Genomic DNA, 24,736 nt, shown 5'->3' on the forward strand with positions numbered 1-24,736 from the left:
CATAAAACAAGTCCCAACAAAGTTCAGGGAAACAGGATTATAAAACTACATGTCTTACTGATTGTACAAAATAGATAATAATCAAAACAGAAAGAAGTTATGTTTAAACTAAATTTCTATCTGGTGGAGGATCTTGGTTTGTTCTTTTAGAGCTTATTTTTATAACGTTCATATATTGGAAAGGGAATATATGCCTGGTGCATACCTAATTATTTTACTTTAAATACGCAGAAAAGCCTTATGAGAATAATTATTTTCATCATTTGCAAATGAGGAAACAGATACTCCAGAAAGCTAAGTGATTTTCCTAAGTTCTGGTAAGTGATGGAATTCATATGTAGATTTAGATTTGTCTGGTCTCAGAGTCCTGCACTAAGCGTATCAGAACTGAGATTGTTTCTTGACAATATGCCCTACTGCTCCCTTGAAACTAGGCAGTAAATTTTAGAATGGATGAGTGTATGTAGTCCTACTCTATAAGCAATTCACATTAAGTTCCTTTTTCTTTCCTTTCTCTTTCTATTTATATAAACCCTGAATAATTGCCCCTCAAATGAAGAGTTGACACCATACCAACTGATACAAATTATTTGCTGCAGCTTTAGGCCAGAAGAAAATGAAAGCTCATTTTACTGATACTATGTGAACGACAAGATGCTGTGCTTCAATGTGGAGATGATCTCATTTTTATCAAGGGATGCTGTGCTAAAGGAGGAGAAAATAGGAAGGGCAAGTTCTAAGGGAGCGAGTTTAGCTTTCTTAGAAAGAAAATGGATATGCCTTAGAGATGAAGTACAACAACATTTATTTAGCCAAGCTGTGGGATTTAAATGTGATTTTATTTATGTATTTCATCAACTCTATGAAAAAGGTAAACTTTTATTTTACATTCTATAAATGAGAAAACTGAGACTCAGAGTAGTTAGGTAACTTCACCTGGTATTTTACTGATAATAAGTAGTAGAGCAGGAAAAGACACCAAAAGTCCATGTTGATACCGCATATACTCTAAGGCCTCAAAGGTATGTGAATGTTTTCTAATAATGAAAGCATTTCTTGTTTGATGAAAGCAAATCTTCAATCTATATTTTAGTTATTTTTTACTTCTGGTCCAAATTCCTGTTTTCATTTCAGCCAACTTTAAACTTCAGCATTTTTCTTTTTGGCAAGTGACTATGACCAAGATATGTATAAAAGTTAATAATTGTCTTGTTTTTTATCCTTTTAGTGTAGGGTCCACAGATACAGGATTAAGGAAGAACTGTCCAAATGAAGGAATTTGGGAAGAGCTAGAAAGCCAATCAGAAGGCCAAAGTTGAGGAAGACTGAGGTCTAGAAAGACAAAGGCATATATCCTGAGGTAAAAAGTTAGAACATAGGAAAGGAGGGATTTAGACCTAAGCCAAGAGGTTGAGTATTGACCATCACTGAATTTATTCTTTATGGAGAATAAAATTTATCATAGAGAATGAATGGAAGGATTTTGATCTCACTTGTGTCTGAATGCTTCCTGTCTCTATCTTGCCAAATTTCAAGAAGTAAAAGGCAAGTACATTGAGCTGTAGGGCAAGTATGAAAGAAACAGGCCTGTGAAAAGTGTCCATTATGTTTGGACTATGTTCTATATGATTTTTAGCCACAAATGTAGGACACAGAGAGCTTCCTATTGGGCACCCATGGCCCAATTTATTTCCAGACTCTTTACCCATGGATTACATTTACTATAGGAATACTAGCTATGAAAGATTGCAAGTTTTCCCTTGTTTTTTTATTTGAGATAAAACAAGATACAGATTTTATATGCAATGTAAAAGGCTTCTGCCATTTCAAATATTTAGCCTGACAAGCCAATAATGGTTTCTCAAACAATAATGGCGTAATTACAGTATAATGTATGGGATTAAAAATCCAAAGGACTCAGACAAATGCTCATTAAATCAAAAAGGGTTTCATTTTATTCTTGTATCTTTTACAACAAAAAATGCAAACAAAATTTTTGAATTATTTTTTGGCACCAATTTTGATTTTTATATTCACTATTTACTAAAAATTAAAAAGTACTGCATTATGTTAAATGGAGAATCTAAATAACTCTCTAAAAAATATCCTATCAGGGGGCCACCTGGGTGGCTCAGTTGGTTAAGCATCTGCCTTCAGCTCAGGTTGTGATCCCAGGGTCCTGGGATGGAGCCCTGCATTAGGCTCCCTGCTCAGTGGGGAGCCTGCTTCTCCCTTACATCACTGCTCATGCTCTCTCTTGCTCTCTTTCTCTCTTCCTCTCCCTCAAATGAATAAATAAGTATTTTAATAAAAAAAATCCTATCAGTAGCAAGTGAAAGAAATAATACTAAAAAGAGACTTGGAAGCTTCTACTTTATCTGTGTTTGTTGATATTTTCCACAATGTCCAGAATAATGAATTGTACATAGTTCATGCTCATAAAATAGTTGCTTTTTTATGGAGATTTTATTTCCACTTCCTTCACAAACCTTAGTGAGTTCAAGTTCAGTGTGTCTTGAGGGTTGCTGGGTACTTGTGTGTTGATGCCAGTAAAAACCATGTACATCATTATTAATGATGTGGCTACATCTACTTATAAATTGTTAATAATTTTTGTAAAGAAGTGTCTCAGATACTTTCATGTTTTACCAAGCAAGACGTGGGGACAGTTTCTGTTTTATTCTAGAGAGAGCAGTCTTTCTCACTTTGTTTCACAATGACTTTGCAGACGGAGAGAGTGAAAGGCATTTTACTCTTATTATCAACTCTCAAGTTTGCAGTAAGTCACGTGGTTTCTTTCTTAGAAACATAGAAATTATGAGCTGGAAAGAACCTTAGAAATCAGTCCTGTGACTTTACAGACTGGAAAACTGTAACACAGAAAGTTTAAGTGCCTTTCCAAGGTAACAGATTCAGTTGGTGCCTGAGCCTCCTTCTGTTTGCAGTATTTTTCCACTACACACATCCTATTTTGCATCATGTCAAAGTAACTAATCAATACACACAGAATAGTAAAATCTAGTTGGGCATTTGACCTATTAGCCTGTGATGAGGGTTGCAAAGTTCTCCATTTTGTGTATTGCACAGATGATAATTGTTAGTTGCTATGTTACATGGTGCCCACTTGATGAAGACAAGTGAGGAAAACATGACCTCCTAGTCTTTGTATCAGAATATACTGTGTTTTATTCTTAAAATGGGATTCTCCACTGGGAACACTGAATTCTGCAATGGATCAGTTTTTCCTTTTCTAACGGCCTGCACAAAAGCTGAGAGTAAATGTGTGGCTTATTTTATTAGCGGAGAGGGCAATGTATTGAACCATTCTGTTATCTTTAGTTCTGGCTCTATTTTATACCATTACTCTTGATTTTTGTTTTCTTTTACACCTATTTCTATACTCTGTTATACTGTCTTTTTTTTTTTTGGTTGTTGAAACTTAAATACTTTTAGTGGCAAGACAAATATAAATAAGCAAACATATGAGGTTGAATTCACAATGCAACTCTTTTATCATAGATCAAGTTTCAGAATTTATCCCATAGCTGATTTTGAATATATTTAGAAAGTCTTTTATAACTCAATTTGATTGGTTGATTCTCTTCGACCTTGGCCTAGTCTCATTTTGATAAATTTACATCATGGAGATGACATGAGGAAATTAAATTATTTTGTTACTTGTTTACCTAATTTGATTTGCCTGAACTACATCTGAACCTGAATTTAAATTTACAGAAGATAAAGAGCTGATTTGCTATAAAAAGTACCTCATATAAATATGAGGAGTTTAATTATCAGTACTTAAAAAAATATTTTAGCCAGGTAAAATGTCTGTTGTACCAGGGCTTTCCATGGAGTTGAAAAGCTTTTGTGTAGCATATAAATTTCTGACAGAAGATCAGTGATACTGGCTTAAACTTGGAAGGATGCTCTTTTCTGAGTATTTCACAGTATTAGCAGTGAGGAATCTTGAAAGGGGGAGAGCTACATGGGGGATTACAGAGTAGCTCAAAATTCTAACAATTCTAATTCATGTTTGCAATTTGTTCAGGGCCCCATAATCTGGTTTTGCTTGAAAGTTGTTTTACTTTATAAAGGAACGTTTACCATGTCTAATCATATTGTTCACAAGAACTACATGACCTCAAAAACAAAACACTTCACTGGTCTTTTCTGAGCTTCTTCCCCCAGCTTTTCTGAGTATTCAGCTCTGCTAGTCCTTACTTGTCTGCTACATGCGGCGGATATTATAATTTAAGAATCAGCATAATGCTTTGAGGGAAATAGTAGCACAAGATTCCAAGACCACTTCTCTGTGGTTCTTTGGCTCCTTGAACTTGGCTTCTCACATTCTGGCTGTCGTAATTGTTCTCTGCTAACTTCAGAGAGCTAATAATGTTCGTAGTTTATCCAGTTTACATACTCAGTCTCTTCATGAAGATGAATCCAATACAAGTTGCATTACTACAGCACATCACAGAATTTCTGTTGTAAAACAATACTTGTATTTCCTATTTCGTCGACAATAAATGCCCCCTCCTCTTCTTCCTTAATTTAGGACTAGCTAGTACAATCTGGTAGCTAGTAACTGTTGATTTCTCTAAGCTTGGGAAATCAAAGTTGTAAAATTTAAACTCTACTGCCCTCTCAGTGACCTTTGCCCCGTGCAAATTGTCTTCAGGTCAACTGACTGGATGCTTCCAGTTTACCACTGCACCTCTCAGGCTCCACCCTCTGCCTGAGGTCTTTTTAAGCGGTCTTTTCCTTCTTCAGAAGTCAGTGGTCTGCATCCTATATGCTCAACTCTAATAATTTCTTATTCTATCCTCTGGAAGTTTACAGTGCCTCACCCTGTTAAAGCAGGGTCAGCCATTTAATATCCTCCTGCCTCTAAATTCTAGTCTTTTTCTGCTTCTTTGTTTTCAATGCTTTGAGTAACTTTCTGAAATTTAGGCCTCATGATGTCACTTCATTTCTCGATACCTCTCAGGTTTTCCTTATTACCTCTCGGAAAAAGCTGAAAGTCCTTGGCATGGAATCTAAGGCCCTTTGTGTGCCGATCGCAGCTTACTTTTCCAGCTCTATTTTTAACTTCACTTCTACATGCATCCAAAGGTCCATTTTTTCCAGATTTTTTCATGAAAATGAAGACAATTTTTTTACTAGAATATGTCTTATTATCTGTCGTGCCTTTCTGTTTCGGTTATGGCTATACTTTCTTCCTTACATGTTCTTCCTTCTTCCTTTCCCAGAAGAAATTCTCCTAACTCCTCATAGTCCACTGAAGTATCATCTCCGTTGTGAGACCATTCTCCCAATGACCTTCAGAGGCCCCATAACACTGTGATGTTTTCCAATATTGCTCTTTCTACATTGTAAGAAATTAAAAATATTGTTAATTGTTCTGATGTTTTTCTCCAGCTGGTCTATTAGCTCCTCAGGCTCCTTTCTCTTTAGCACCTGCTTGAGGAGTAGTAACTGTTTTACAAATATTGGTTACCTAGAACTGAATTGCAATGAATAATAGGGTTTGGCTTGGGCTTTGGCCTATTCTTTTGACAGAGGGCTGTTTCAAGTCCTGCATGGAAGGTCCAGGGAAGGCTTTTTATGGTGGGTGGGGGGTGGTCTTTCAGACTTACCAGCTCATAGCATAAAAGAAACTGCAAGCTTTCCCTTACATCTTGGTCCAACCCTGGATAGATATTATTATAAAGGATATTGTCATTTTTAAGCACAATTTTTTTTAAACTCTTCAAAGAAACTAAAGTTTTATATAGTTGGGAGTAGAAAAAAGACTGTATAGAATACTAATACCTTATAATTTGAGCCAGAAGTTGCATCTGTATCTATAAATTTAGTTTTGAATTGTCATCAAGATATAACACCAAGTGGCTCCATGATTTCTTAATAAGTTGGTTGGCTCTTATCCGGGGGTGAATTCTAGTTGGCAAATGAGTTCAGAGGGATTTGGATTGCTTTTTAGATTCAAGTTATTTTGGGGCTTATGCTCTGATGGACTAAACTATAATGTAAACTTAAAATGCAAAACAGGCATCTGCTTGTGCCCGAAGCATTGGAAAAATGAGGTCTTAGGGCCCTTTGTATAAAGTTTCCCAAATGCATACTGTGCTATAAAATTGAAGAAATCAAAGAGGGAAAATAAAGTAAGTGGAAATGCAGACATGCACACCCTACGGTAACTTCATAAGGTCAGAATGGGGAAAAAAAAAAGAAAGAATAATTGCAGTTATATCTGGAAGAATCATAGAAAAGAAAAACATATTTGAGGTCTCCCTGAAAAGCTGACAGGTTTGATGTTACCTGCATTTGGAACAAGAACAGTGTTTGCACTCTGGTGATGTATGCAGAGGAGGGAAGAGAACACGTGTTAGGGCATAGAAATTTGAAGAGGAGTGTACATCCATTAGGGAAGTCACTGAGATGGGCTATTCAGCTCCAAATCAGAAAGGAAGCTGGGACTTGCTAGAGGAGTGATCCACTCTTGGGTGTGGGCAAATTCGTGGTCTTAAGGTTCTCTTTCTATCTGGTAACAATGGGGAAAGCAACAGAGAATCTCTCCCAATCACTACCTTACTCATAAGGACAAAAAGGAAGCTGATCATATTTGGCCTACTTTAGATTCTAGCAGAGAATTATTGGGGCTGGCTGTACCTTTGCTCACCATGGAGCTGCAATTACTGCCTTTCTGTGTAAAGTGGGGAATTGGATAGATTGATGAATTCTGGGTTCCCACAGTTCAACAGTAGGAGCACAAATTGCTGTGGGACTGTAAAATGGGAAAAGTTGAGGATGCCTGGGTGGCTCAGTCAGTTAAGGCTTTGGCTCAGGTCATGATCCTGGGGTCCCGGGATCAAACCCTGTGTCAGGCAGGACATCCTGCTTGGTGGGGAGTCTGCTTCTCCCTCTCTGTCTGCCCCTCCCCCCAACTTGTGCATGCACTCACTCTCTCTCATACACACACTCTCTCAAATAAGTAAATAAATCTTTAAAAAAAAAAGAATAGAAAAGGCTTTAAATGACTGTGAAAGCAACATTTGTACATTGTAAAATAAAAGCCACTGACAGCAAACATATTCCAAAGGGAAAAGGACAGAAGATGTTAACTGGACTTGGGATGGGGTGATTGGGAGCATTCAGAGTCTTCAAAAGGAAATTTTCTTTGAACAACTAGTATCTGATTTCACACCTTCATACCAAGAAATCAAGATTACTCTTTTTGGGAAACTAGAAGCACCTGTTCCTACTTTCCATTGAGGTTCACTGTTGTTATTTCTAATAATTTCCAAATTCAGTGAATACCTGAATTACTTTCTGTTGAGGCATGTCACACAGAAATTATGTGAAATATCATGCACAGGGTTATATTATACTATCAGGATGTTTTCACAATATTGCACAAAGGATGCTCAAACATACCAGTCTGAACTTTGCACTCTGAAATTAATGCTACACAGCCAAGCACTGACCACTGCCCTTTTGTCTCTTTGGTTCTCTTGGAGCCTCTCTTGGAACTTGAGGTTTGCTGAACTTAAATGTCTGACAAAGTGGCGGCACATCTGCAGTTTTCAATTTTAGAAAGAGGACATATTTCACTATTGATAAGCAACATCTCTTATCTCAGATGCCAGCTGGTATGCTATCCGTCTAACCATCAATACCAAGTAAGCTAGAAATGTACGATAAATGCTTAAGGTTTTTCTACCCTGCTGGAGACTTGGAGAACTTTGGTAGGGAAGAGGGGAAAGAATGCTAGCTCTTGGCTTGTGCTTTGGGTTGTAAAAGATACTCTTCTAAATGATCATACTTCTCTAAATGGTCTCCACTTATTATTTGGTTTTTGAAAAGTACACAGTAGATGAGAAAGACTTTCAGAGCCTTATCTGGGTCACTATTGATAGCTGTCAAGGTAGAAACTTTATCCTGGAAAATAGATTTAGTTATTTCACACAAACAGTCACAGAAAGAAAATCTAAGTCATCAGGTGCTAAGTCTCCCACCCCAACAAACTTTATCCTTACAAATAATTTATTCCCTAGACCACTAACATAATCTATTTCATCACTATTTATTATACGGAGATAAATATATATGTATTTTTAAAAACCTTTAAACTTCACCCTGGTCTTGAAGAAAGCAGACTTCTTAGAGATGCTTAATTTAATGCAAACATTCCTCACTGGCTGATTAAATGAAAAGCAACATGAAATAACACTAACTCTAGCACATTTTTCATTCATTGCACAGAGCTGGCCTGAGGCTTGTATAAAAAAGTACCAGATGTTTTTTGGATTTATTTTTCGAGAAATAAATTTGTCTTTGTATGATGACAGATTCCCTTTGAAATTACAAAGTATGTAATAGCGTAGTTTCCTATTTGAAATCAAATTTTATCCTCAAATCATGTCTGAAGGACGAAGTTCCCTGTAAGGTTCTCTATTATGATCACATTACAGTCTTGCCACTTTGAGTTTTGTACCCCAGCCAGGAGGACTCATTCATTCTAAAGAGCAGAAAGTTCACTTAAAGAACCATTTCCTGGTTTGATGAGGGTATTAAGTGATATTAACATAATTTATTGATATATGCCATAGTCCAAGGTTTAAGCCATTTTTTTTTCACTGTTCCTCATAACAGAGGATAACACTGAGGAGAGTGTGGCAAAATTTTCACTTTACAGATATAAGGCAAGTTAAAATGCCTAAGAGGGGTAAGTCTCTATGCTGCTGCACACTTACTGCACTCCTGAGAGGATTTTCTGATCACGGTGATTACAAAAGTGAATAAGTAGAGCCATAAAGTTATAAAATATCCTACCCTTGTTGACATAGATAAAGAAAAATTAATAGTACGGTCAATGAGTTTGTTTGGAAATTGGCATTCTTACACTTGGTTAGTAGGAATATAAGTGGTGACAAACTTCAGATGGGATAATTTGATAATAAAGCTATGAAAAATAGGTTTGAGCCGGAAATTCTACTTCTAGGAATTTATCATGCAAATGTATTTGCAAAGACATAAATAATTATCACAATCCTATTGTAATAGAAAAAGTGACATAAATATCTAGCCAATATGGGACTGGTAAAATTAATAATATCTACCGAGTAGTAAAATTATATAAGATTATGGATCTTGTGCTACCACTTGAGTAAAAATGGGAGTGTGTGTGTGTGTGTGTGTGTGTGTGTGTGTAAACTAAGAGGCATACAGACATACATATGCACTTTCACACAAAGTCATTTATATTGTTTTCTATGCAATATATTCATGACACACTCTGGAAGAGTAGACAACAAACTGTTAAGCTGTTTCTTCCTGGAAGAGAAACTGAGACCCAGAATGGGGAAATAAAATACTTTTTATTGCATTTATTATTACTTTATATTGTCAGAAAGTTTCTTTGTGTCCATGAGTTATTTTTTTGCAGTTAAATGAATAAATATTTTAAGAAAAAAAATTTTTTAAGAAAAGTTTATTTTGGAGTTAATCCTCTTTTCTTTCTGTCTTATATATTACCAAGGATAAAATCTCCCAATAGACCAACTGGGAAAAAAAATTAAGATTGTAGCCAGTTTTTATTGTAAGATAGGTCATGCTATTAAGAATATTCATGCTACACTTTTAAGCCTTTTCTTCTTGGTATGATAGATGAGTAAAAGCATTGGGGTTTGACTGACCTGCATTTATGTTGTCATATATCAGCTGCCTAGCACCTTCGTTTCTTCCAGAAATATTACCATCTTTCTTCGGAAGTTTCTCATTCCTCCCTCCAATGTCATGTGTCCATAAGAATTGTTTGTGTTCGTTTGGTTTGGTTTTTACCAGACTATGCCTCATTGGCCAGCATTCCCAGGAGGACACTACTTTTAAGCCTGGCCAATCACGTGCTGCCCTGAGAGCTTCTAATCAAGTTAACCTGAAGTTAATGCAAATGTGCACATACACATTCTCACATGTTTAAAGAACAGTTTTCAAATTTGAATATTAGAAATAAGGTTATTTTGAAAATTAAGTGTGTGTTAAACACACTATACACAGCACAAGGTGCCAAACTCTGAAAGTTGAATTTAGTGAGGCAAAAATTTGACATTTCTGTTGGAAATTTTATTTAAAATTTCCAGACTTCTTTGTGAGAAATTTTTCCTTTCAGGATTGCAGAGATGCCAAAATAAAAGCTATTATGGTAACCACATTGGAATAATATTAAAATGACAAAACTGTAAAAAAAAAAAAAAAGCTATGGGAGTCAATGTTACATATTTGTTTTTTCTTTTTATTAAAGATGGCATGTTTCATATTATAACATGCCCTCTTCCTGGGACTTGCTATAAGAACTCACCAAATCCTATTTGACAGTTTATTATTTGTTTTCACATTACATGAATTCATTACATGAAAGAAAAATCATAGAAATTTTGGGGTATCCATAAAATATGATAGGACTAAATATTTTTATTCACCAGGACTGCTGATCTTACCTCCCCATGTAAGAAATTTTCCTTTCCGATTGAAAAATTTCTTTTAAAAAGAAAAATCCACCATGATCCACCACATCCAAATTTGTTATAATAGCGTTAATTAAGATAACATGAAAATGAAAGAATATCCAACAGTAAGGAGTTGTTTTAAAGGTAGAGGAGGGGATAAGTAATTTCTGGATAGTTCTCTCGAGAAGAGAACAGGCCTAGAAATGTTGGTAGGATCTAAGTAGACATGGGAAAAGGCAGGTTCAGATGTGCTGATCAAAACCTGGGCTCTGAAGTTTTGCCCAAACAGAGACCCATTGGAGGGTGAGTGAGGAGACAGACGAGCTAGACTGGAACAGATGGTCCCAGCTGCAAAGTCATGAGAGATGCTTTTGGAACTGTATGTTTGGACCAAATTTGTAAGAAGCCATCAGTGACATGATGATGATAGCAGTATTTAAGCATAAAATATCTAATGACTTGGTGAAAAATTGAACTAGGGAGAAAGCTGTTTTATATAACCCAGCCTGAGAGATGACAAGGGCATATAAATGGGGACAATGACAGAAATTCATGACCAATTAGCTAATGCAATAACAACTAATACTTTTATTAAGTATTTACTCTGAGTAGGAGCATTTCTAATTCAGATTCAGAGCAAAATGCATTATTTAATTTCCACAGTCACCACGAGAAAGCTCTTAGTTACCCCCGCTTTATATAGGTAGATACAGAGGTTCAGAGAATTTAAGCAACTGTTCCAAGATGCTCAGCTGGTAAACAGCAATGGCTCCCTCATGCTGTGCCACCTAATAGGATTTCGTGGCTTGACCCTCTCCTCTCTGAGCCATCTCCTACTACTTTGCTTCTTGTTATCTCTTCTGTAAATAGGCTGCTTCTTTGCTGTTCCTGAACAAATACTTTCCTAACTTACCTTTTGCTGCTCTTACTCCTTCTGGCAAAGATGCCCTTCCTTCAGAGAGCCACATGGCTTTTCCTTCACTTTGTTCAGGAACATGCTGGAGCATCTCATCAGTGAGCTTTTTTTTTTTTTTTTTCACTTTCCCATGCAAGATAACTTCCTCACTCTCCTCACACCTTTATCCTGTTTTAGTTTCACTGGAATTTATCCAACATGACAAACTATTCAATTATATGTTGACTGTCTTCCCTAACCCCATCAGAACATAAGGCCCTGAAGAGTAACACATAGTCTTTTTTTCACCTTAGTGCTTATGTGAATATTAGATGCGAAGTAGACATTTAGGAAATATTTGTTCAGTGGATGAACAAGGGGCACGGATAAAACTTTATTTTGGAAATCTGATTTAAGGACATGTCTAAACCCAGCAGATGTCTCCACTAGACCATCAATTCCATGATGGCATCAGTCACATCTCTTGAATTTCTTATCTCCGGTGCCTGATACAGTAACACAGTAGAATTAAAATGAGTTGTCCTTGGCATAAGAAATATACTGCAGTAGACATGTATGTAAGCTTTGCCTCCACCTACCTTAGATGATCTCTTCCTCACAGCTTTCCTTCTCCTGTCTGCTCACACTTTTTAGTTTGATCATCCAACCAATTGACTCTTTAAGATCCTGCTTCATTCATTTATGGTTTTTTGTTTGTTTGTTTGTTTTTATTTTGGATGAATTTTCTTGTCTCTCTCCTCAGGGTGGTTTTTGCACCATTTATTGGTGTGCCTTTATTATTATTTTATCTTTAACTTTTTGGTGCATTCATATCATTTCTGTCTACCATGATATGTTCATGATTTATACCACTCTCATTTTTCTTTTTATCACTTCCAAGAGTATGCACATGAGTGAAAAGAAAATAAATACATTCAGAGGCGAAAACACTCTTACAACAGGGAGGGAAAGTGAAGATAACACATCTGTGTTTCTAGTAGAAAGAGTGAGCCACCTGAAAATTTAATTAACTGAAATGAGAGTCATTTAATAGACCACTCACTGCAAACTCCAAAAGCCCTTTGTACTAGAGGGGGTTTGAAATGTATAACATCTTCTGAATGAAGAAAGTGAGTAAGGGAATTCCCATAAGATTTTCCAGATGTAACTTTGGTTATTCTTATTTGACTAGCTTTCACTGGAGAAAAAAATTTTAGGCCAAATATCTCAAATATAAAATCACATAGGATGCTGCATAAACATTACTTATTAATGTGCACACTTTTTTTTACAGTTTCTAAATATGTAATGCATTAATATAGAATATAAATCCATACAACTAAAAAAAATTGCTGACAACATCCTTCTGAGCATTAAACAACACCACCTGTTTTGTTTTATATGTTTTCTTTCTTCTCAAGTACTCAAAGAAATGCAATAGACATTATCTTAATTTTCAAATTTTTCATGAGTATATTAGGATATTACCTTTTTTTCACAAATCAGAAAACAAGGAACTACCATTATCTTTGCATAATTTCAATAATAGAGCCAAAATAACAATTCTAGCTAATCTCATCTGGGATCTTAATTAGTACTACTTTTGATAGCAGTTCCTTTTTGTGTCTTTCAAATTACGTATTTGCTATTCTGTTTCAGGATATATGATACCAAGGAGTAGGAACCCTATTTATAATATTTAATTGCCTTAAGAAATGCTTCCCCAGGTCTCAGAAATATGGATCTCCCATAGATGTTCTGTAGGAGGGAATAACTGTAGACATTGAGAAGTCCAGGAAAGGAGGCTTCAGGCAAAGAGGAGATACTGTCTTTTGCTGGTGGGAAAAGAGATACAGCTGCGGGCCTGTCTGGAGCTTGAACTGGTGCGTATGAAGTGTAACTCTTTTGAGAGATGACATGCTGCCTCTTAAAAGCTACAAAGGTCTTTTAAAAATGCTCAGTAAATCACAAACATAATGCATGTGACAAACTAGATGAACGCAAGCAGTTCACCAAAGATGAATGATTCGGTATGTTAACCTAATTGCTCACAGTCCAATCAGTTGGAACAGCTTCCTACCTAGAAAGAGTGCCAGATCCGATCTGAAAGGGATCTGAGCAGACCTTTCAAGCAAACACTTCATGTCAAAACAGAAGTGTGTGTCACATGTTCAAAGTTCACTTTCTGACTCCTATAAATTTATTTCGTTCTCTCCTGATAGATCTTGGCCCACCATGTCAAACTCTGGCAACTTGGGGTCACTATTTCATTTATCTCTGAAGAGAAAAGCTCACCCATTGCAGACATCTGTTTGCTCTTAGGATTATCATTTCTTTCTGGGCTTGCCAACTTTGTCAGTTTAAATGTGGCATTTAAACTATTCCTTCACTATGACAACCTAAGTTGGTGAGTGATAAAATACAATAATTGAAGATTGAATAAAGCTGAGAAAAAAAAATAGAAAGAAAAGGCTTGATAGTAATAAAGCAGGTCAAAATGATATGGATATACATGTCACACTCAGAAAGAAATGGGATCTGTGAGTGCTTGCAGTTGTGTTCAATAAAGTCTTTGTGACAGGACCAATGTAGGTTAATAAAAATGTATTAAAGAGGAAATCCCTATACTAAAAAAAAGAATATACTGCTTGTTGATTTAATGTAATTCATTATTAAAATAAGAGTCTCTGAAGATATAACAGAAAGCAAACACTAGTGAATTTTTAAAGGTGAACTGAGAAGATAAATTAGCATATGACATATTAAAATTGTGAAAATTTACACTTCCTAGATTCACTGAGCCACCCAGGCGCCCCTGAATTTTCTTTTTTTAAATAATCTTTCTAACAATATAAAATCAGTCTTTTTGATGAACAGAGATAATAAACATCTATACTTAATTGGTGCCCCAAAGATAGTTCAGAACAAAGTTTCTCTGTTAAGCCCCTAGAACTTGTATCAGAAATGCCATGTTGTCCTTGCTGTGGAGATGTGCACTCCATGGTTTGGTAAATACTTTCATGAAAATATGGACTCAAAGAGGGAACGTTTGGAAGTCTCATGGTGGCTGCTTATTTTTCAAATACTCTGAAACATAAATTGATGTTTACTTTGAAATTATTTTTTGGTTTAAGAATGTCAAACCTCAAACTACCTAATCAGGAACCTGTGTGTGTGTGTGTCTGTGTGTGTGTGTGTGTGTGTGTGTGTGTGTATAGGAGGGAATGTAAAGTAACAAATGAACTCTTCCTCGCTTTCTAGAGTAACACAGCTGTCAAACATTGAAAACTTCTTTGCACCACTTTTAGGCATGGCTTAAAACGAGAAAGAAAACTAGTGGGAACTAAACCTGAATTCACAAGGAGAGCATGGGTCTGTGTAAGTGAAAAGTCCTTATTTAGGAAGGAAAAAAGGAAAGACGTAGAATGGATTGTTTATTTCCTTTGTGCATGGAAAAGAACTGAGATTCAGATTCCAAATATAATCGGAAATGACTACCTTTAGAGTACCCATACATGGAGAAAAGGTCTGAATATGTAAAAATGAAATTCCATTGTCAAATGCATAACAATAAACAATGAGAAAATTAAAAATAACTATAATTTTCTAACTGCTGAATCTTTACCATGAACAATAAATTAGATTACTCACTTTTAAACTACAATTGTCTAATGCTGCAGGAACTGACCAGTGAATACATCACTTATAACAGAGCAGCAGTGTCCTCTGGACTAGATTATTTGTCTGACGTTCATACTTCCTGAATAGATATGATAATTTCAGCATTACCATATTTTTTGGAGTTCTTTAGTATTTTGTTGTTGGTGGGGTTTTTTTTTTTTTGTTTGTTTTGTTTTGTTTTTAAAACCATTTCCATGGCTCTTTCCATGCCTTTAGTTTTTGGGAAATATGTATATAGCACCTTATGCAGTCTCCTGGTCACTTGAGAGCTGTCTTTGAGAAAGCATACCTTCTAACCTTCTCTTACTAATTTGTAGCCTTCTTTGAAACACTGGTCAGATTCTCAATGAGGGCAAGGCTACTAGAATGTTAATGCACCAGTTTGATGCCACTGACATTGTCCCACCTCCAACCACCTTTTTTTCAATCGCTACTGACTCACACTGTTCTTCGCACTTCCTCTTTTTAAGAGGAAAATTCATATCTTTGAAGAATTAGAAATGGATGGCCTATTTAAAAAGAAGCCACTTTGGAGGAAACAATGTTAAGAAAAAACTTCAGATTGCAATCTGCTCTTCAACCAAAAATATAAATAGGCTTTTAAAATCTCATTCTGTTTTAGGGGCAAAATCAGGAACAAGGGAATTTTAAGTTACTGTACTAGAGAGAAGAGATCACTGCATAAATGGGAGACCAGGAAGACAAACTTTCTAAACTTCACAGTGAACTCGGGTTACTGGCCTTCTAATAAAATGGGAAAAAAGTAGAAAAGATCACCGATACGATTCTGCCCTGAATCTATAAAATCGGACAAGATGGATGTGGTTTTTTTGGTGGTGGTAGTGTTTTAAGGAGTTATATTTGTAAAGAAAGGTAATCTGTAAAAAAAAAAGATAATTTTTTTTTAAAAGGCTCCATTCCTCAGACATGGCATTCAAATGTTATCACTGTATTTGGCTTACCTGTTTCTTTCCTCATCCTCTAAACCCAGGAGTCATTCCTACTAAGCCCTCATGGGTCTGCTCAGGCCTTGCCTGAATATTCTGTCTCAGGGTGACCTGGTTTGGGGATACTGCGAAGGAGGGTCTATGGGAGTGTATTCAGTATTTCTCATAGCAGCTTTCCAGTATTCTTTCTTTGGGTCCTGCTGCAGTCCTATTGAGCCTCATTTCCCCAGGCCTGCATCCCTGCTCTGATCCAACTTTTGTCATTGTCTGGTTCTTGGTCCTGTGCATAGTCCCTGACTTCACAGCTCTGCACCCATTCCTGAAAACTGCTCTCTTGTCCTTTAGACACCATTGCCTGCTCATCTAGATTTTGTTTTATCTCATGTTCTAACCATGAATAACTTTGTATTTGAAACTCAGATAGGCTTACAAGAATCTCTCTATCTTGGATATGCTTTCTGGATGCTTTAGTTCCATAGATCCTTCTACTTTGCCTTTTCTTTGTCTGTTTATCTTTCAATTTTCATCAGATTCTGGGGCCTCCCCTGTCTAGGACCACACTGCCATCATATAGGAATTTTTGACACCTTGTTTTATTCAGGAAAAATGTAAGCCGATGGGTTTGTTAAATAGTTGATTGTTGAACTTCTATTATGTACATATGCTAGAGTTGGCCATAAGTCAGTAAGTCGTAAGTCTTCAACAAAGATGGTAGAAAAGTCAAGTTGTAATGATGGAACAGTATCATTTTGCAGAGTTTGGACCTAACATGTTTATATATGTTTAATGTGTTTTCAATTCAGCTCTAAGTCTTTGGCTTTAGCCATGTTTTCTGACTGGAGAAAAGGGATCTCTCACTTATTACTCAGTATGTTCACATTGTCACCAAATAAAAGTTGGCTAATTAGCTCTTACTAAATAAATCATAGGGTCTGATTAGGAGCACCCTGCCTGCAATTATGTGAAGTGGGAGAGGGGAACTGAGCCAAACACTGCACAAGTTGTAAACATTTGTCTCAGTGAAGATCTAGACACAGAGCCAAAGGAAAAGGAAAGAATTGCTATATAGCAAAAAACCATGAACTGTGAGAATGGTGTTGGAGGAGGGGAGATGGGTATTTTTAAACAATTAGTAGAAAAAGTAATTCATAATACTAAAGGAATTGGTCAATAATTATTTGCCAGAAAATATATTAAATTATGGTTTTAAATAGCTTGTATATCCCTCTAAGTAGTATGATTGTGGACTGGAGAATCTTCTGAATACGAGAATATTAATTGACCTCAGTATGAAGCAACACTGGGGATTTTCACATCTTCACAACAATCTCCCGAAGTTAAATAAACTCAAAGATTCTTGATTATAAGTCAAAATTATAATGAATCAAAACTTGGAAGATAATCACATCAATGTCCTTGTGTAATTGAATGTCTAATAAACAAAACCCTAAGGTTTTATAACTTGGATAGCATATTTACATACTTAAAAAAATTTCAGACATGAAGATCAACAATTATGTTCTTCCAGTAAAATAACATGAGTCATAGAATGAGGAAGTACATTATATTGGGGTTTCATTTTTGTTTAGCTAAGTTTATACTGATTGGTTATCAAGATCTACATTTGTTAACACAGAATTTAGGCTACAAATTAAAATGCTTAGCAAAAAAATTCTGTTTATTTATAGTCCAGCTGATTTCTATCTGACGCTATATTGAAAAATTTGGTAATAAAAATTACTTTCTTGAGCTCTAATTTTTAACATTCAGAACAAGAAAGAATAGGCAAAAAATAGAATGGAATATTGAGAACCACCGTATGAACATCTTTTCTTCCTAGTTCTATACCTATATTAAGTTTCACCAAACTTTTCCATCAAGGAAAATCCTAGCTCTTTAAAATTTATTTATACTTTTTTGGGAAAATAAAAGGATTTATTCATTTTGGGAAAGTGCTTTATTTTTTTAAAGATTTTATTTATTTATTCATGAGTGACACAGAGGGAGAGAGGCAGGTTCCATACAGGGAGCCCAATGTGGGACTTGATCTTGGGACTCCAGGGTCAAGCCCTGAGTTGAAGGCAGATGCCCAACCACTGAGCCACCCAGGCGTCCCAAGGGAAAATATGTTTTAATGAAGAGTGAGTTACTGACAAACTACTGAACTTCCAGTTGATGCCAGGAAATCCTCACTGTGAAGGTAACCGGTATTTATATGAACACTACAGAACAAAATAATTCGGCAATTAGCACTCTTCATTTTCACCAAGAGACATAAAGGGCAAACATAGGACAATCCAAATATACTATTTTCCTTCAATGAATCTATGTCAAATTGGAAGTTAAGTCTCTTCTCCTGATTTTAAAGCCCTTGGAAACATGAGTATTCCAGTTTTTAAGAGTTTTTGTTATTTAGTAGAAAGAACTTTATTATTTTAGAATATAGAATGTCTGTACATGTTCACATTTTCTACTTCCTTAAGATTCTACAACATTTTAACCAGTATATGTGACCTGGGTCGTCTTTATTTTAAATCTCTAAAAATTTAACAAATTACTTTTCTAGTTGATAATTTTTTAAAGGTTATGATTGAATTCATGTTTCTTGGTCAGTAGGGCAATCTGGTCGCAAAATTTATTACCTGGTGATTGTCAGCATCTTGTCAGCTTATCTAGCTGATCAGGCAGCTATCTCTGAGACTTAATTTAAATTCAGTCCAACTAGGAGTTGATAGATAATAAATGGTAAAACATAATATAGAAGGGATTTTAAATCTTGAGTTGTACTGCATTATTGGGCCATTAACAAGAATAAATGCATTGTATGTAAGGGTTATTTTTTTCATTTTTGGATATATACAGCATCAACCTTTAGATCTGAATATATATTTTAAAATATATTTTAGGGGTACCTGGGTGGCCCGTTGGTTAAGCTTCTGACTCTTGATTTCAGCTCAGGCAGGTCATGATCTCAGGGTCATGAGATAGAGCTCCACATTAGGGTCTGTGCTCAGCACAGTCTACCTGTCCCTCTCTCTCTTCTCCTCCCCGCACATTTTTTCTCTTCTTTCTTTCTTTCTTTCTTTCTTTCTTTCTTTCTTTCTTTCTTTCTTTCTTTCTTTCTTTCTCTTTCTTTCTTTCTTTCTTTCTTCTTTCTTTCTTTTTCTTTCTTTCTTCCTTCTTTCTTTCTTTCTATCTTTCTTTCTTCTTTCTTTCTTTCTCTTTCTCTCGTAAGTAAATAAATAAAATCTTTTTAGAAAATAAATTTAGTTGCTGAAATATGAATATGTGATTTAAATACTTGTTTAAAATCATATTTTTTAAAGATTTTATTTATTCATGAGAGACACACACAGAGAGAGAGAGAGAGAGAGGCAGAGACACAGGCAGAGGGAAAAGCAGGCTCCACGCAGGGAGCCTGACCGTGGGACTTGATCCTGGGTCTCCAGGATCACGCCCTGGGCTGAAGGTGGCGCTAAACCACTGAGCCACCCGGGCTGCCCTAAAATCAGCATATTTTTAAAATTAATATCTAAAGAAAGAACTGGAACGTGTGTGTTGGATTCAGAAAATATATGATCCAGTCCTTGCCCTTGAGCATTTAATACTAATGTAGTAAACACACAGCTAGACCTTGCATACATTATCTCAGAGATCTATGAGGCAAGAACTATGTATGCTTTGTAATTTCCATGACTTTGCACAGAGCAGGTCATTAAATATTTGTTGATCTAGTTAAGGAATGATGAGGGAGAGCTTTATTTAGCAGAGGATTTTAAATGCCAGCATAGGTTTGGATTTGGTATTTTGAGCAATGGTAGCCATTTGATCTGGAGAGCTTTAATATAAATAGTATTTAAAGAATATTTAAAATGAGTTTCATCTCTCTTACTGCTTTGTTTAATCCTGTTGGTTCTACCTCCAGAATTCTCAATTCTATTTGATTTTTTCAGTTATTGTTCTGTTTCTAGTTTCTGCCAATATCACCTTTAGGCAGAATAATAGAGACTGTGTTAAAACCAGAATTGCTTGGTTTTTAGTTCTGATTTTATCACAAATTGCTATATGACCTTATCTCCATTTTCTCATCTGTGAAAGGGGACAGTGAGGATTAAATGTGTTAAATGCAAAGCCCTTGGAGGGTTTCTGGCTTTTAGTAAGCTATATTAAATGACAGTGAAGATTTCTATTATGTTTATTACTCCTACTAATCCTATTACTCCTACTCCTACTATTACTATTATTCATTAGCCGTCTAACTAGTCTAGCAGCCCCTAGTTTTGTCCCATTCTAATTTAGTAATCTTTCTAAAATGCCTTACCTCAAACCTTTTAAGGGCTCCCATTTGCCCTCAGAATAAAGTGTAAACTCCTAAACATTGTTGCTAGCCTTTCATGCAGGCAGCCTCCAGCCCCTGCTGCCTAGCCTAGGCCCTCAAACTTACACCCTGCTCCCAGTCATAATGAAATTCTTTCTGTTACTCAATGAGACAAGTGCTGTGTTACCTAATGGCTATGAAGAGACAGTTTCCCCTGACTGCACTATTTTTTCCCACTCTGTCTCCTGTGGACTTTGCATGTCTAACTCCAATTCACCCGCCTCATATTGAATGCCATTACTCCAAGCAGTGTGCCTTGACCCCTTAGCCTGTTGGGATTCCTGATCCCTCACATTATTATCATTTCTTGTTTAATAATGGGTCACCTCCATTGGATTGTACCCTATCTTGCTCAGTATTATCCCTACAGGATCTCTCTCAGAGACTGACACATAAAAATGTACAAGGATATTTTTGTGTGAATGAGTGTATGCATGACCAAATGACTGAATAATTTGATGATGTTTCAAGGTATCAAAAGTTCATTCTTAATCTAAGTTGTAAGTACCTCTGTAGCCTGAGCTTCTGGAGCTCTCTCCATTTTGCTTTATCCCCTAAAAATAGGAAACTACTTGTATTTCCCTAAATATAGTATGCTCTTTCATGTCTTTACAAATGGATTCATGCTGTTTCTTCTGTCTAGAATGTTCTTCATTTAGCGCTTTGGTAAGGTACTATGCATCCCTTAATGAGCAGCCCCAAAGCCAGCTCTTCTGAGGAACAAACATTGCAATTTCTCTCCATAGAGTTACCTATCCTCATCTCTGAGCTGTATTTTGACTTTATGCATACTTCTGTGATTTCATGGTATAACACACTTTTATATATACATCCTGCTTAAATTGGGTAAATCTTAAGGGAAGGATTCAAGCCTTCTTATTGTTTGTTTCCCAGAGCACACAGAGCATCCAGGAGTCATTGAAATCAGGTTTCAACAAGTAGAAGCTGAATTGGAAGTCGAATGTCATTAGTAGCCAATAGAGGTGAGGATTAAGGAGGAGATGTTATTGAGTAGTTCCAGATGTGATGAAATAATCCAGAGATGCAGGAGTTCATATGAAGAGTTGTATCATTTAGGAAAAAAAAAATATTGCTCTGATCTCAGATGTAGGGCAATTAAGAGAGAAGAAACCATATGATAAGCAAGTAGAAGACTGATAACAGAGTCATTTCTATTAAACATAGAACATCTGCCCCATAGTAAGAATTGCTTTATTGTTAGTAACAAGTCTGATATGTGAATATCTAATAACACATATATATCGTATGAGGACATTTTCTCTCTCCAGGCTCCTACCCTTATTTGAAAACTCTCATTAGCATTGTTTTGAATATTGACATGTGAGGATTGTGATCCATAATTTTAATTTGTCCTGATCACCATAAAATTTAATCATTTTCTCAAATACTGTGGATTTGATCCTATAACATGTCTCTTATGGAAGACAGTCCTTAAAACCAAACTTCTTGAAAAACTCTGCTTATCTCATGAAAGAATGGCATTAAGCAGACATGACAGTTTAACATGTCAGTCACTATTTGTAATTCGAAAAAAATGAGCATGCAGTTTTAGTACCCTTCTCCTAACATCCAACTGACACATGTTTGGCAAATGTGCCAGACTCAAAACCTTGAATCCAAGCACTTTGCAAAAGCATATGTACATGCTTTCTTAAAAACCAGTTACAGATGTGTTGGACAAGCTCTAAAATTGAATCTGTAAACAGAATAAGCGTCAGAGCAACATGGTGGGTGGATACATGGTTAAGATTGTGGACTCTGGTGTCAAGCTTTTTGAGTTCAAATCTCTTTCTACCCCTATTCCTGTAGGACTTTGAGCAAGTTACATAATCTGTTCTCTCATCTGTACAGCTGGAGAAAAAAAAACAATTCCAAACTTAAAGAGTAATTGTTCGGTTCATAAGATAAGACTTCACATTGGTGTCTAGCACACTGTAAGGGCTCAATAAATATTTGCTGTTGTTAATATTATTAGTTCTGTGCAAAGGAACATTAATAGCAATATAGTCAAGTCATAAAATGCAAAGCAAATTTGTTAAGATGATGATTATTAAATAGAATGGTTGTATTTGTGACCCATTCTGTGCTAAATGCTTAACCTGATGCTCTGGGTGAACACTATGATTTAGTTTCACAATGATACTATGTATGAACATTAGGAAATGTATTTTATAAAAGAGGAGAGTAAGACTTGGGAAAGTTGTAAAATATGCTCAAATTCACATAGCTGTTCAGTATACAACCAGATTACAAACCCAGGTGTTAGACTCTGAAGTCGACACTCTTTGTGTACTTATCTGGGCTGCAATTCAGAGTCCAACACAAGGGAAGTTGAAGAAATGCTCTTTTACCAAGAGCTTGTTAATTTCAGGAATGTAGGCTTTCTCTTCATCTAGGATGCTTCTCAACTTTTAATCAAGCTAATTTCTTGGGCCAGAATTGAGGGAAAAAAAAAAAAAAACCTACCATTGATGGTTTTTCTCCAAGCTGGCTCTGAGTTCCCAAAAGGAAGAGCTGATCTTTATGCAAAAGTTGAAAATATGGACTCAGTTCATGGTTAGGTGTCTTGATGAGAGTCTGAGGCCCAAGATCTTTGAACAACAAGCTGCTGTTCCATGAGACTGTGAATGATATAAAATTAAGGAGGAGGAAAGATGAATGTAAACTAAAATGAGAGGTAAGGCAATATCCAGCAATTTAAGAAATAGGATGAAGGTGGTCCTCGGGCGCGGTCCGCGGAGCTCTACGGCCATGGCCAGCCACCTCGTGCTCTGCAACGGCGCCAAGATGCCCGTCTTGGGGCTGGGCACCTGGAAGTCCCCTCCCAGCAAAGTGACCGATGCTGTGAAGGTCGCGATCGACCTTGGGTACCGCCACATCGACTGCGCTCACGTGTACCAGAATGAGAATGAGGTGGGCTTGGCCATCCAGGAGAAGCTCAAGGAGCAGGTGGTGAAGCGTGAGGACCTCTTCGTCGTCAGCAAGCTGTGGTGTACATACCACGAGAAGAGCATGGTGAAGGGGGCCTGCCAGAAGACGCTCAGCGACCTGAAGCTCGACTACCTGGACCTCTACCTTATTCACTGGCCCACAGGCTTCAAGGCCGGGAAGGAATATTTCCCACTGGATGGGGAAGGCAATGTGATTCCCAGTGATACCAGTTTTGTGGACACGTGGGAGGCCATGGAACAGCTGGTGGATGAAGGGCTGGTGAAAGCCATCGGAGTCTCCAACTTCAACCATCTCCAAATTGAGAAGATCTTAAACAAACCTGGCTTAAAATATAAGCCTGCTGTTAACCAGATCGAGTGCCACCCGTACCTCACTCAGGAGAAGTTAATCCAGTACTGCCAAGCCAAAGGCATCGTGGTGACCGCCTATAGTCCCCTTGGCTCCCCCGACAGGCCCTGGGCCAAGCCTGAGGACCCTTCCCTGTTGGAGGATCCCCGGATCAAAGCGATCGCAGCCAAGCACAATAAAACTACAGCCCAGGTTCTGATCCGGTTCCCCATGCAGAGGAATTTGGTCGTGATTCCCAAGTCCGTGACACCCGAACGCATTGCTGAGAACTTTCAGGTCTTTGACTTTGAGCTGAGTAGTGTGGACATGACCACCTTACTCAGCTACAACCGGAACTGGAGGGTCTGTGCCTTGGTGAGCTGTGCCTCCCACAAGGACTATCCATTCACTGAGGAGTTCTGAAGCTGTCGGTGCCTGTCCGCCCAGGTGCCCCGCGTCCCTCCTCCCGTATGTAGCGTAGAGTGGCCTCTGCCCCTCGGTGGTGGGTCCGTGACCTGCTGACGGGCCCGTGAGGTGTTGGGTCTCAAGAGCAGTATCAGCAGGTTAGAGTCTCTTCCAGTTTTGCCCTTCTTCTTGTCCAGCTGGGGAATGTAGGACCCTGGCACCCTTTTCTGACTAAGTTGAATCTATAAAGTTGAAATAGTGCCACTAACACCTGGATTTTGGCTACCGGGAACGGTAACCCTTTCATCCAGACTTCTTGCCTGAAATAATAAAGAGTTATTTTGTGAACTTGAAAAAAAAAAAAAAAAAAAAGAAATAGGATGAAGAAATTTCTGCGAGGCCAGAGGTCATAGAAGAGCCTATTAGATGCTAATCTACTTATAAATTGATATTATCTCAAGGAAGCATGGAGCCAAGTGCTAAATTGAAGTTCTATGTTGAACATACTCTGCTGCTAACAACAAACAAATACATCACGGTCCTATCGGGGTCACTGTGCAGTGGCCCTACCCATACCCGGCAGTGTCAGGACTTTTAACGGCTGTTCAACTCAAATATAATG

General features: G+C 37.0%; 1 pseudogene; it reads left to right on the forward strand.

Annotated features, from left to right (window-relative positions):
- On the forward strand, window positions 23,146-24,486 carry LOC482334 (aldose reductase pseudogene; annotated as a pseudogene).

The sequence above is a fragment of the Canis lupus genome, chromosome 14 (assembly GCF_011100685.1).
Source record: "Canis lupus familiaris isolate Mischka breed German Shepherd chromosome 14, alternate assembly UU_Cfam_GSD_1.0, whole genome shotgun sequence".
NCBI classification, from domain to species: Eukaryota; Metazoa; Chordata; class Mammalia; order Carnivora; family Canidae; genus Canis; species Canis lupus.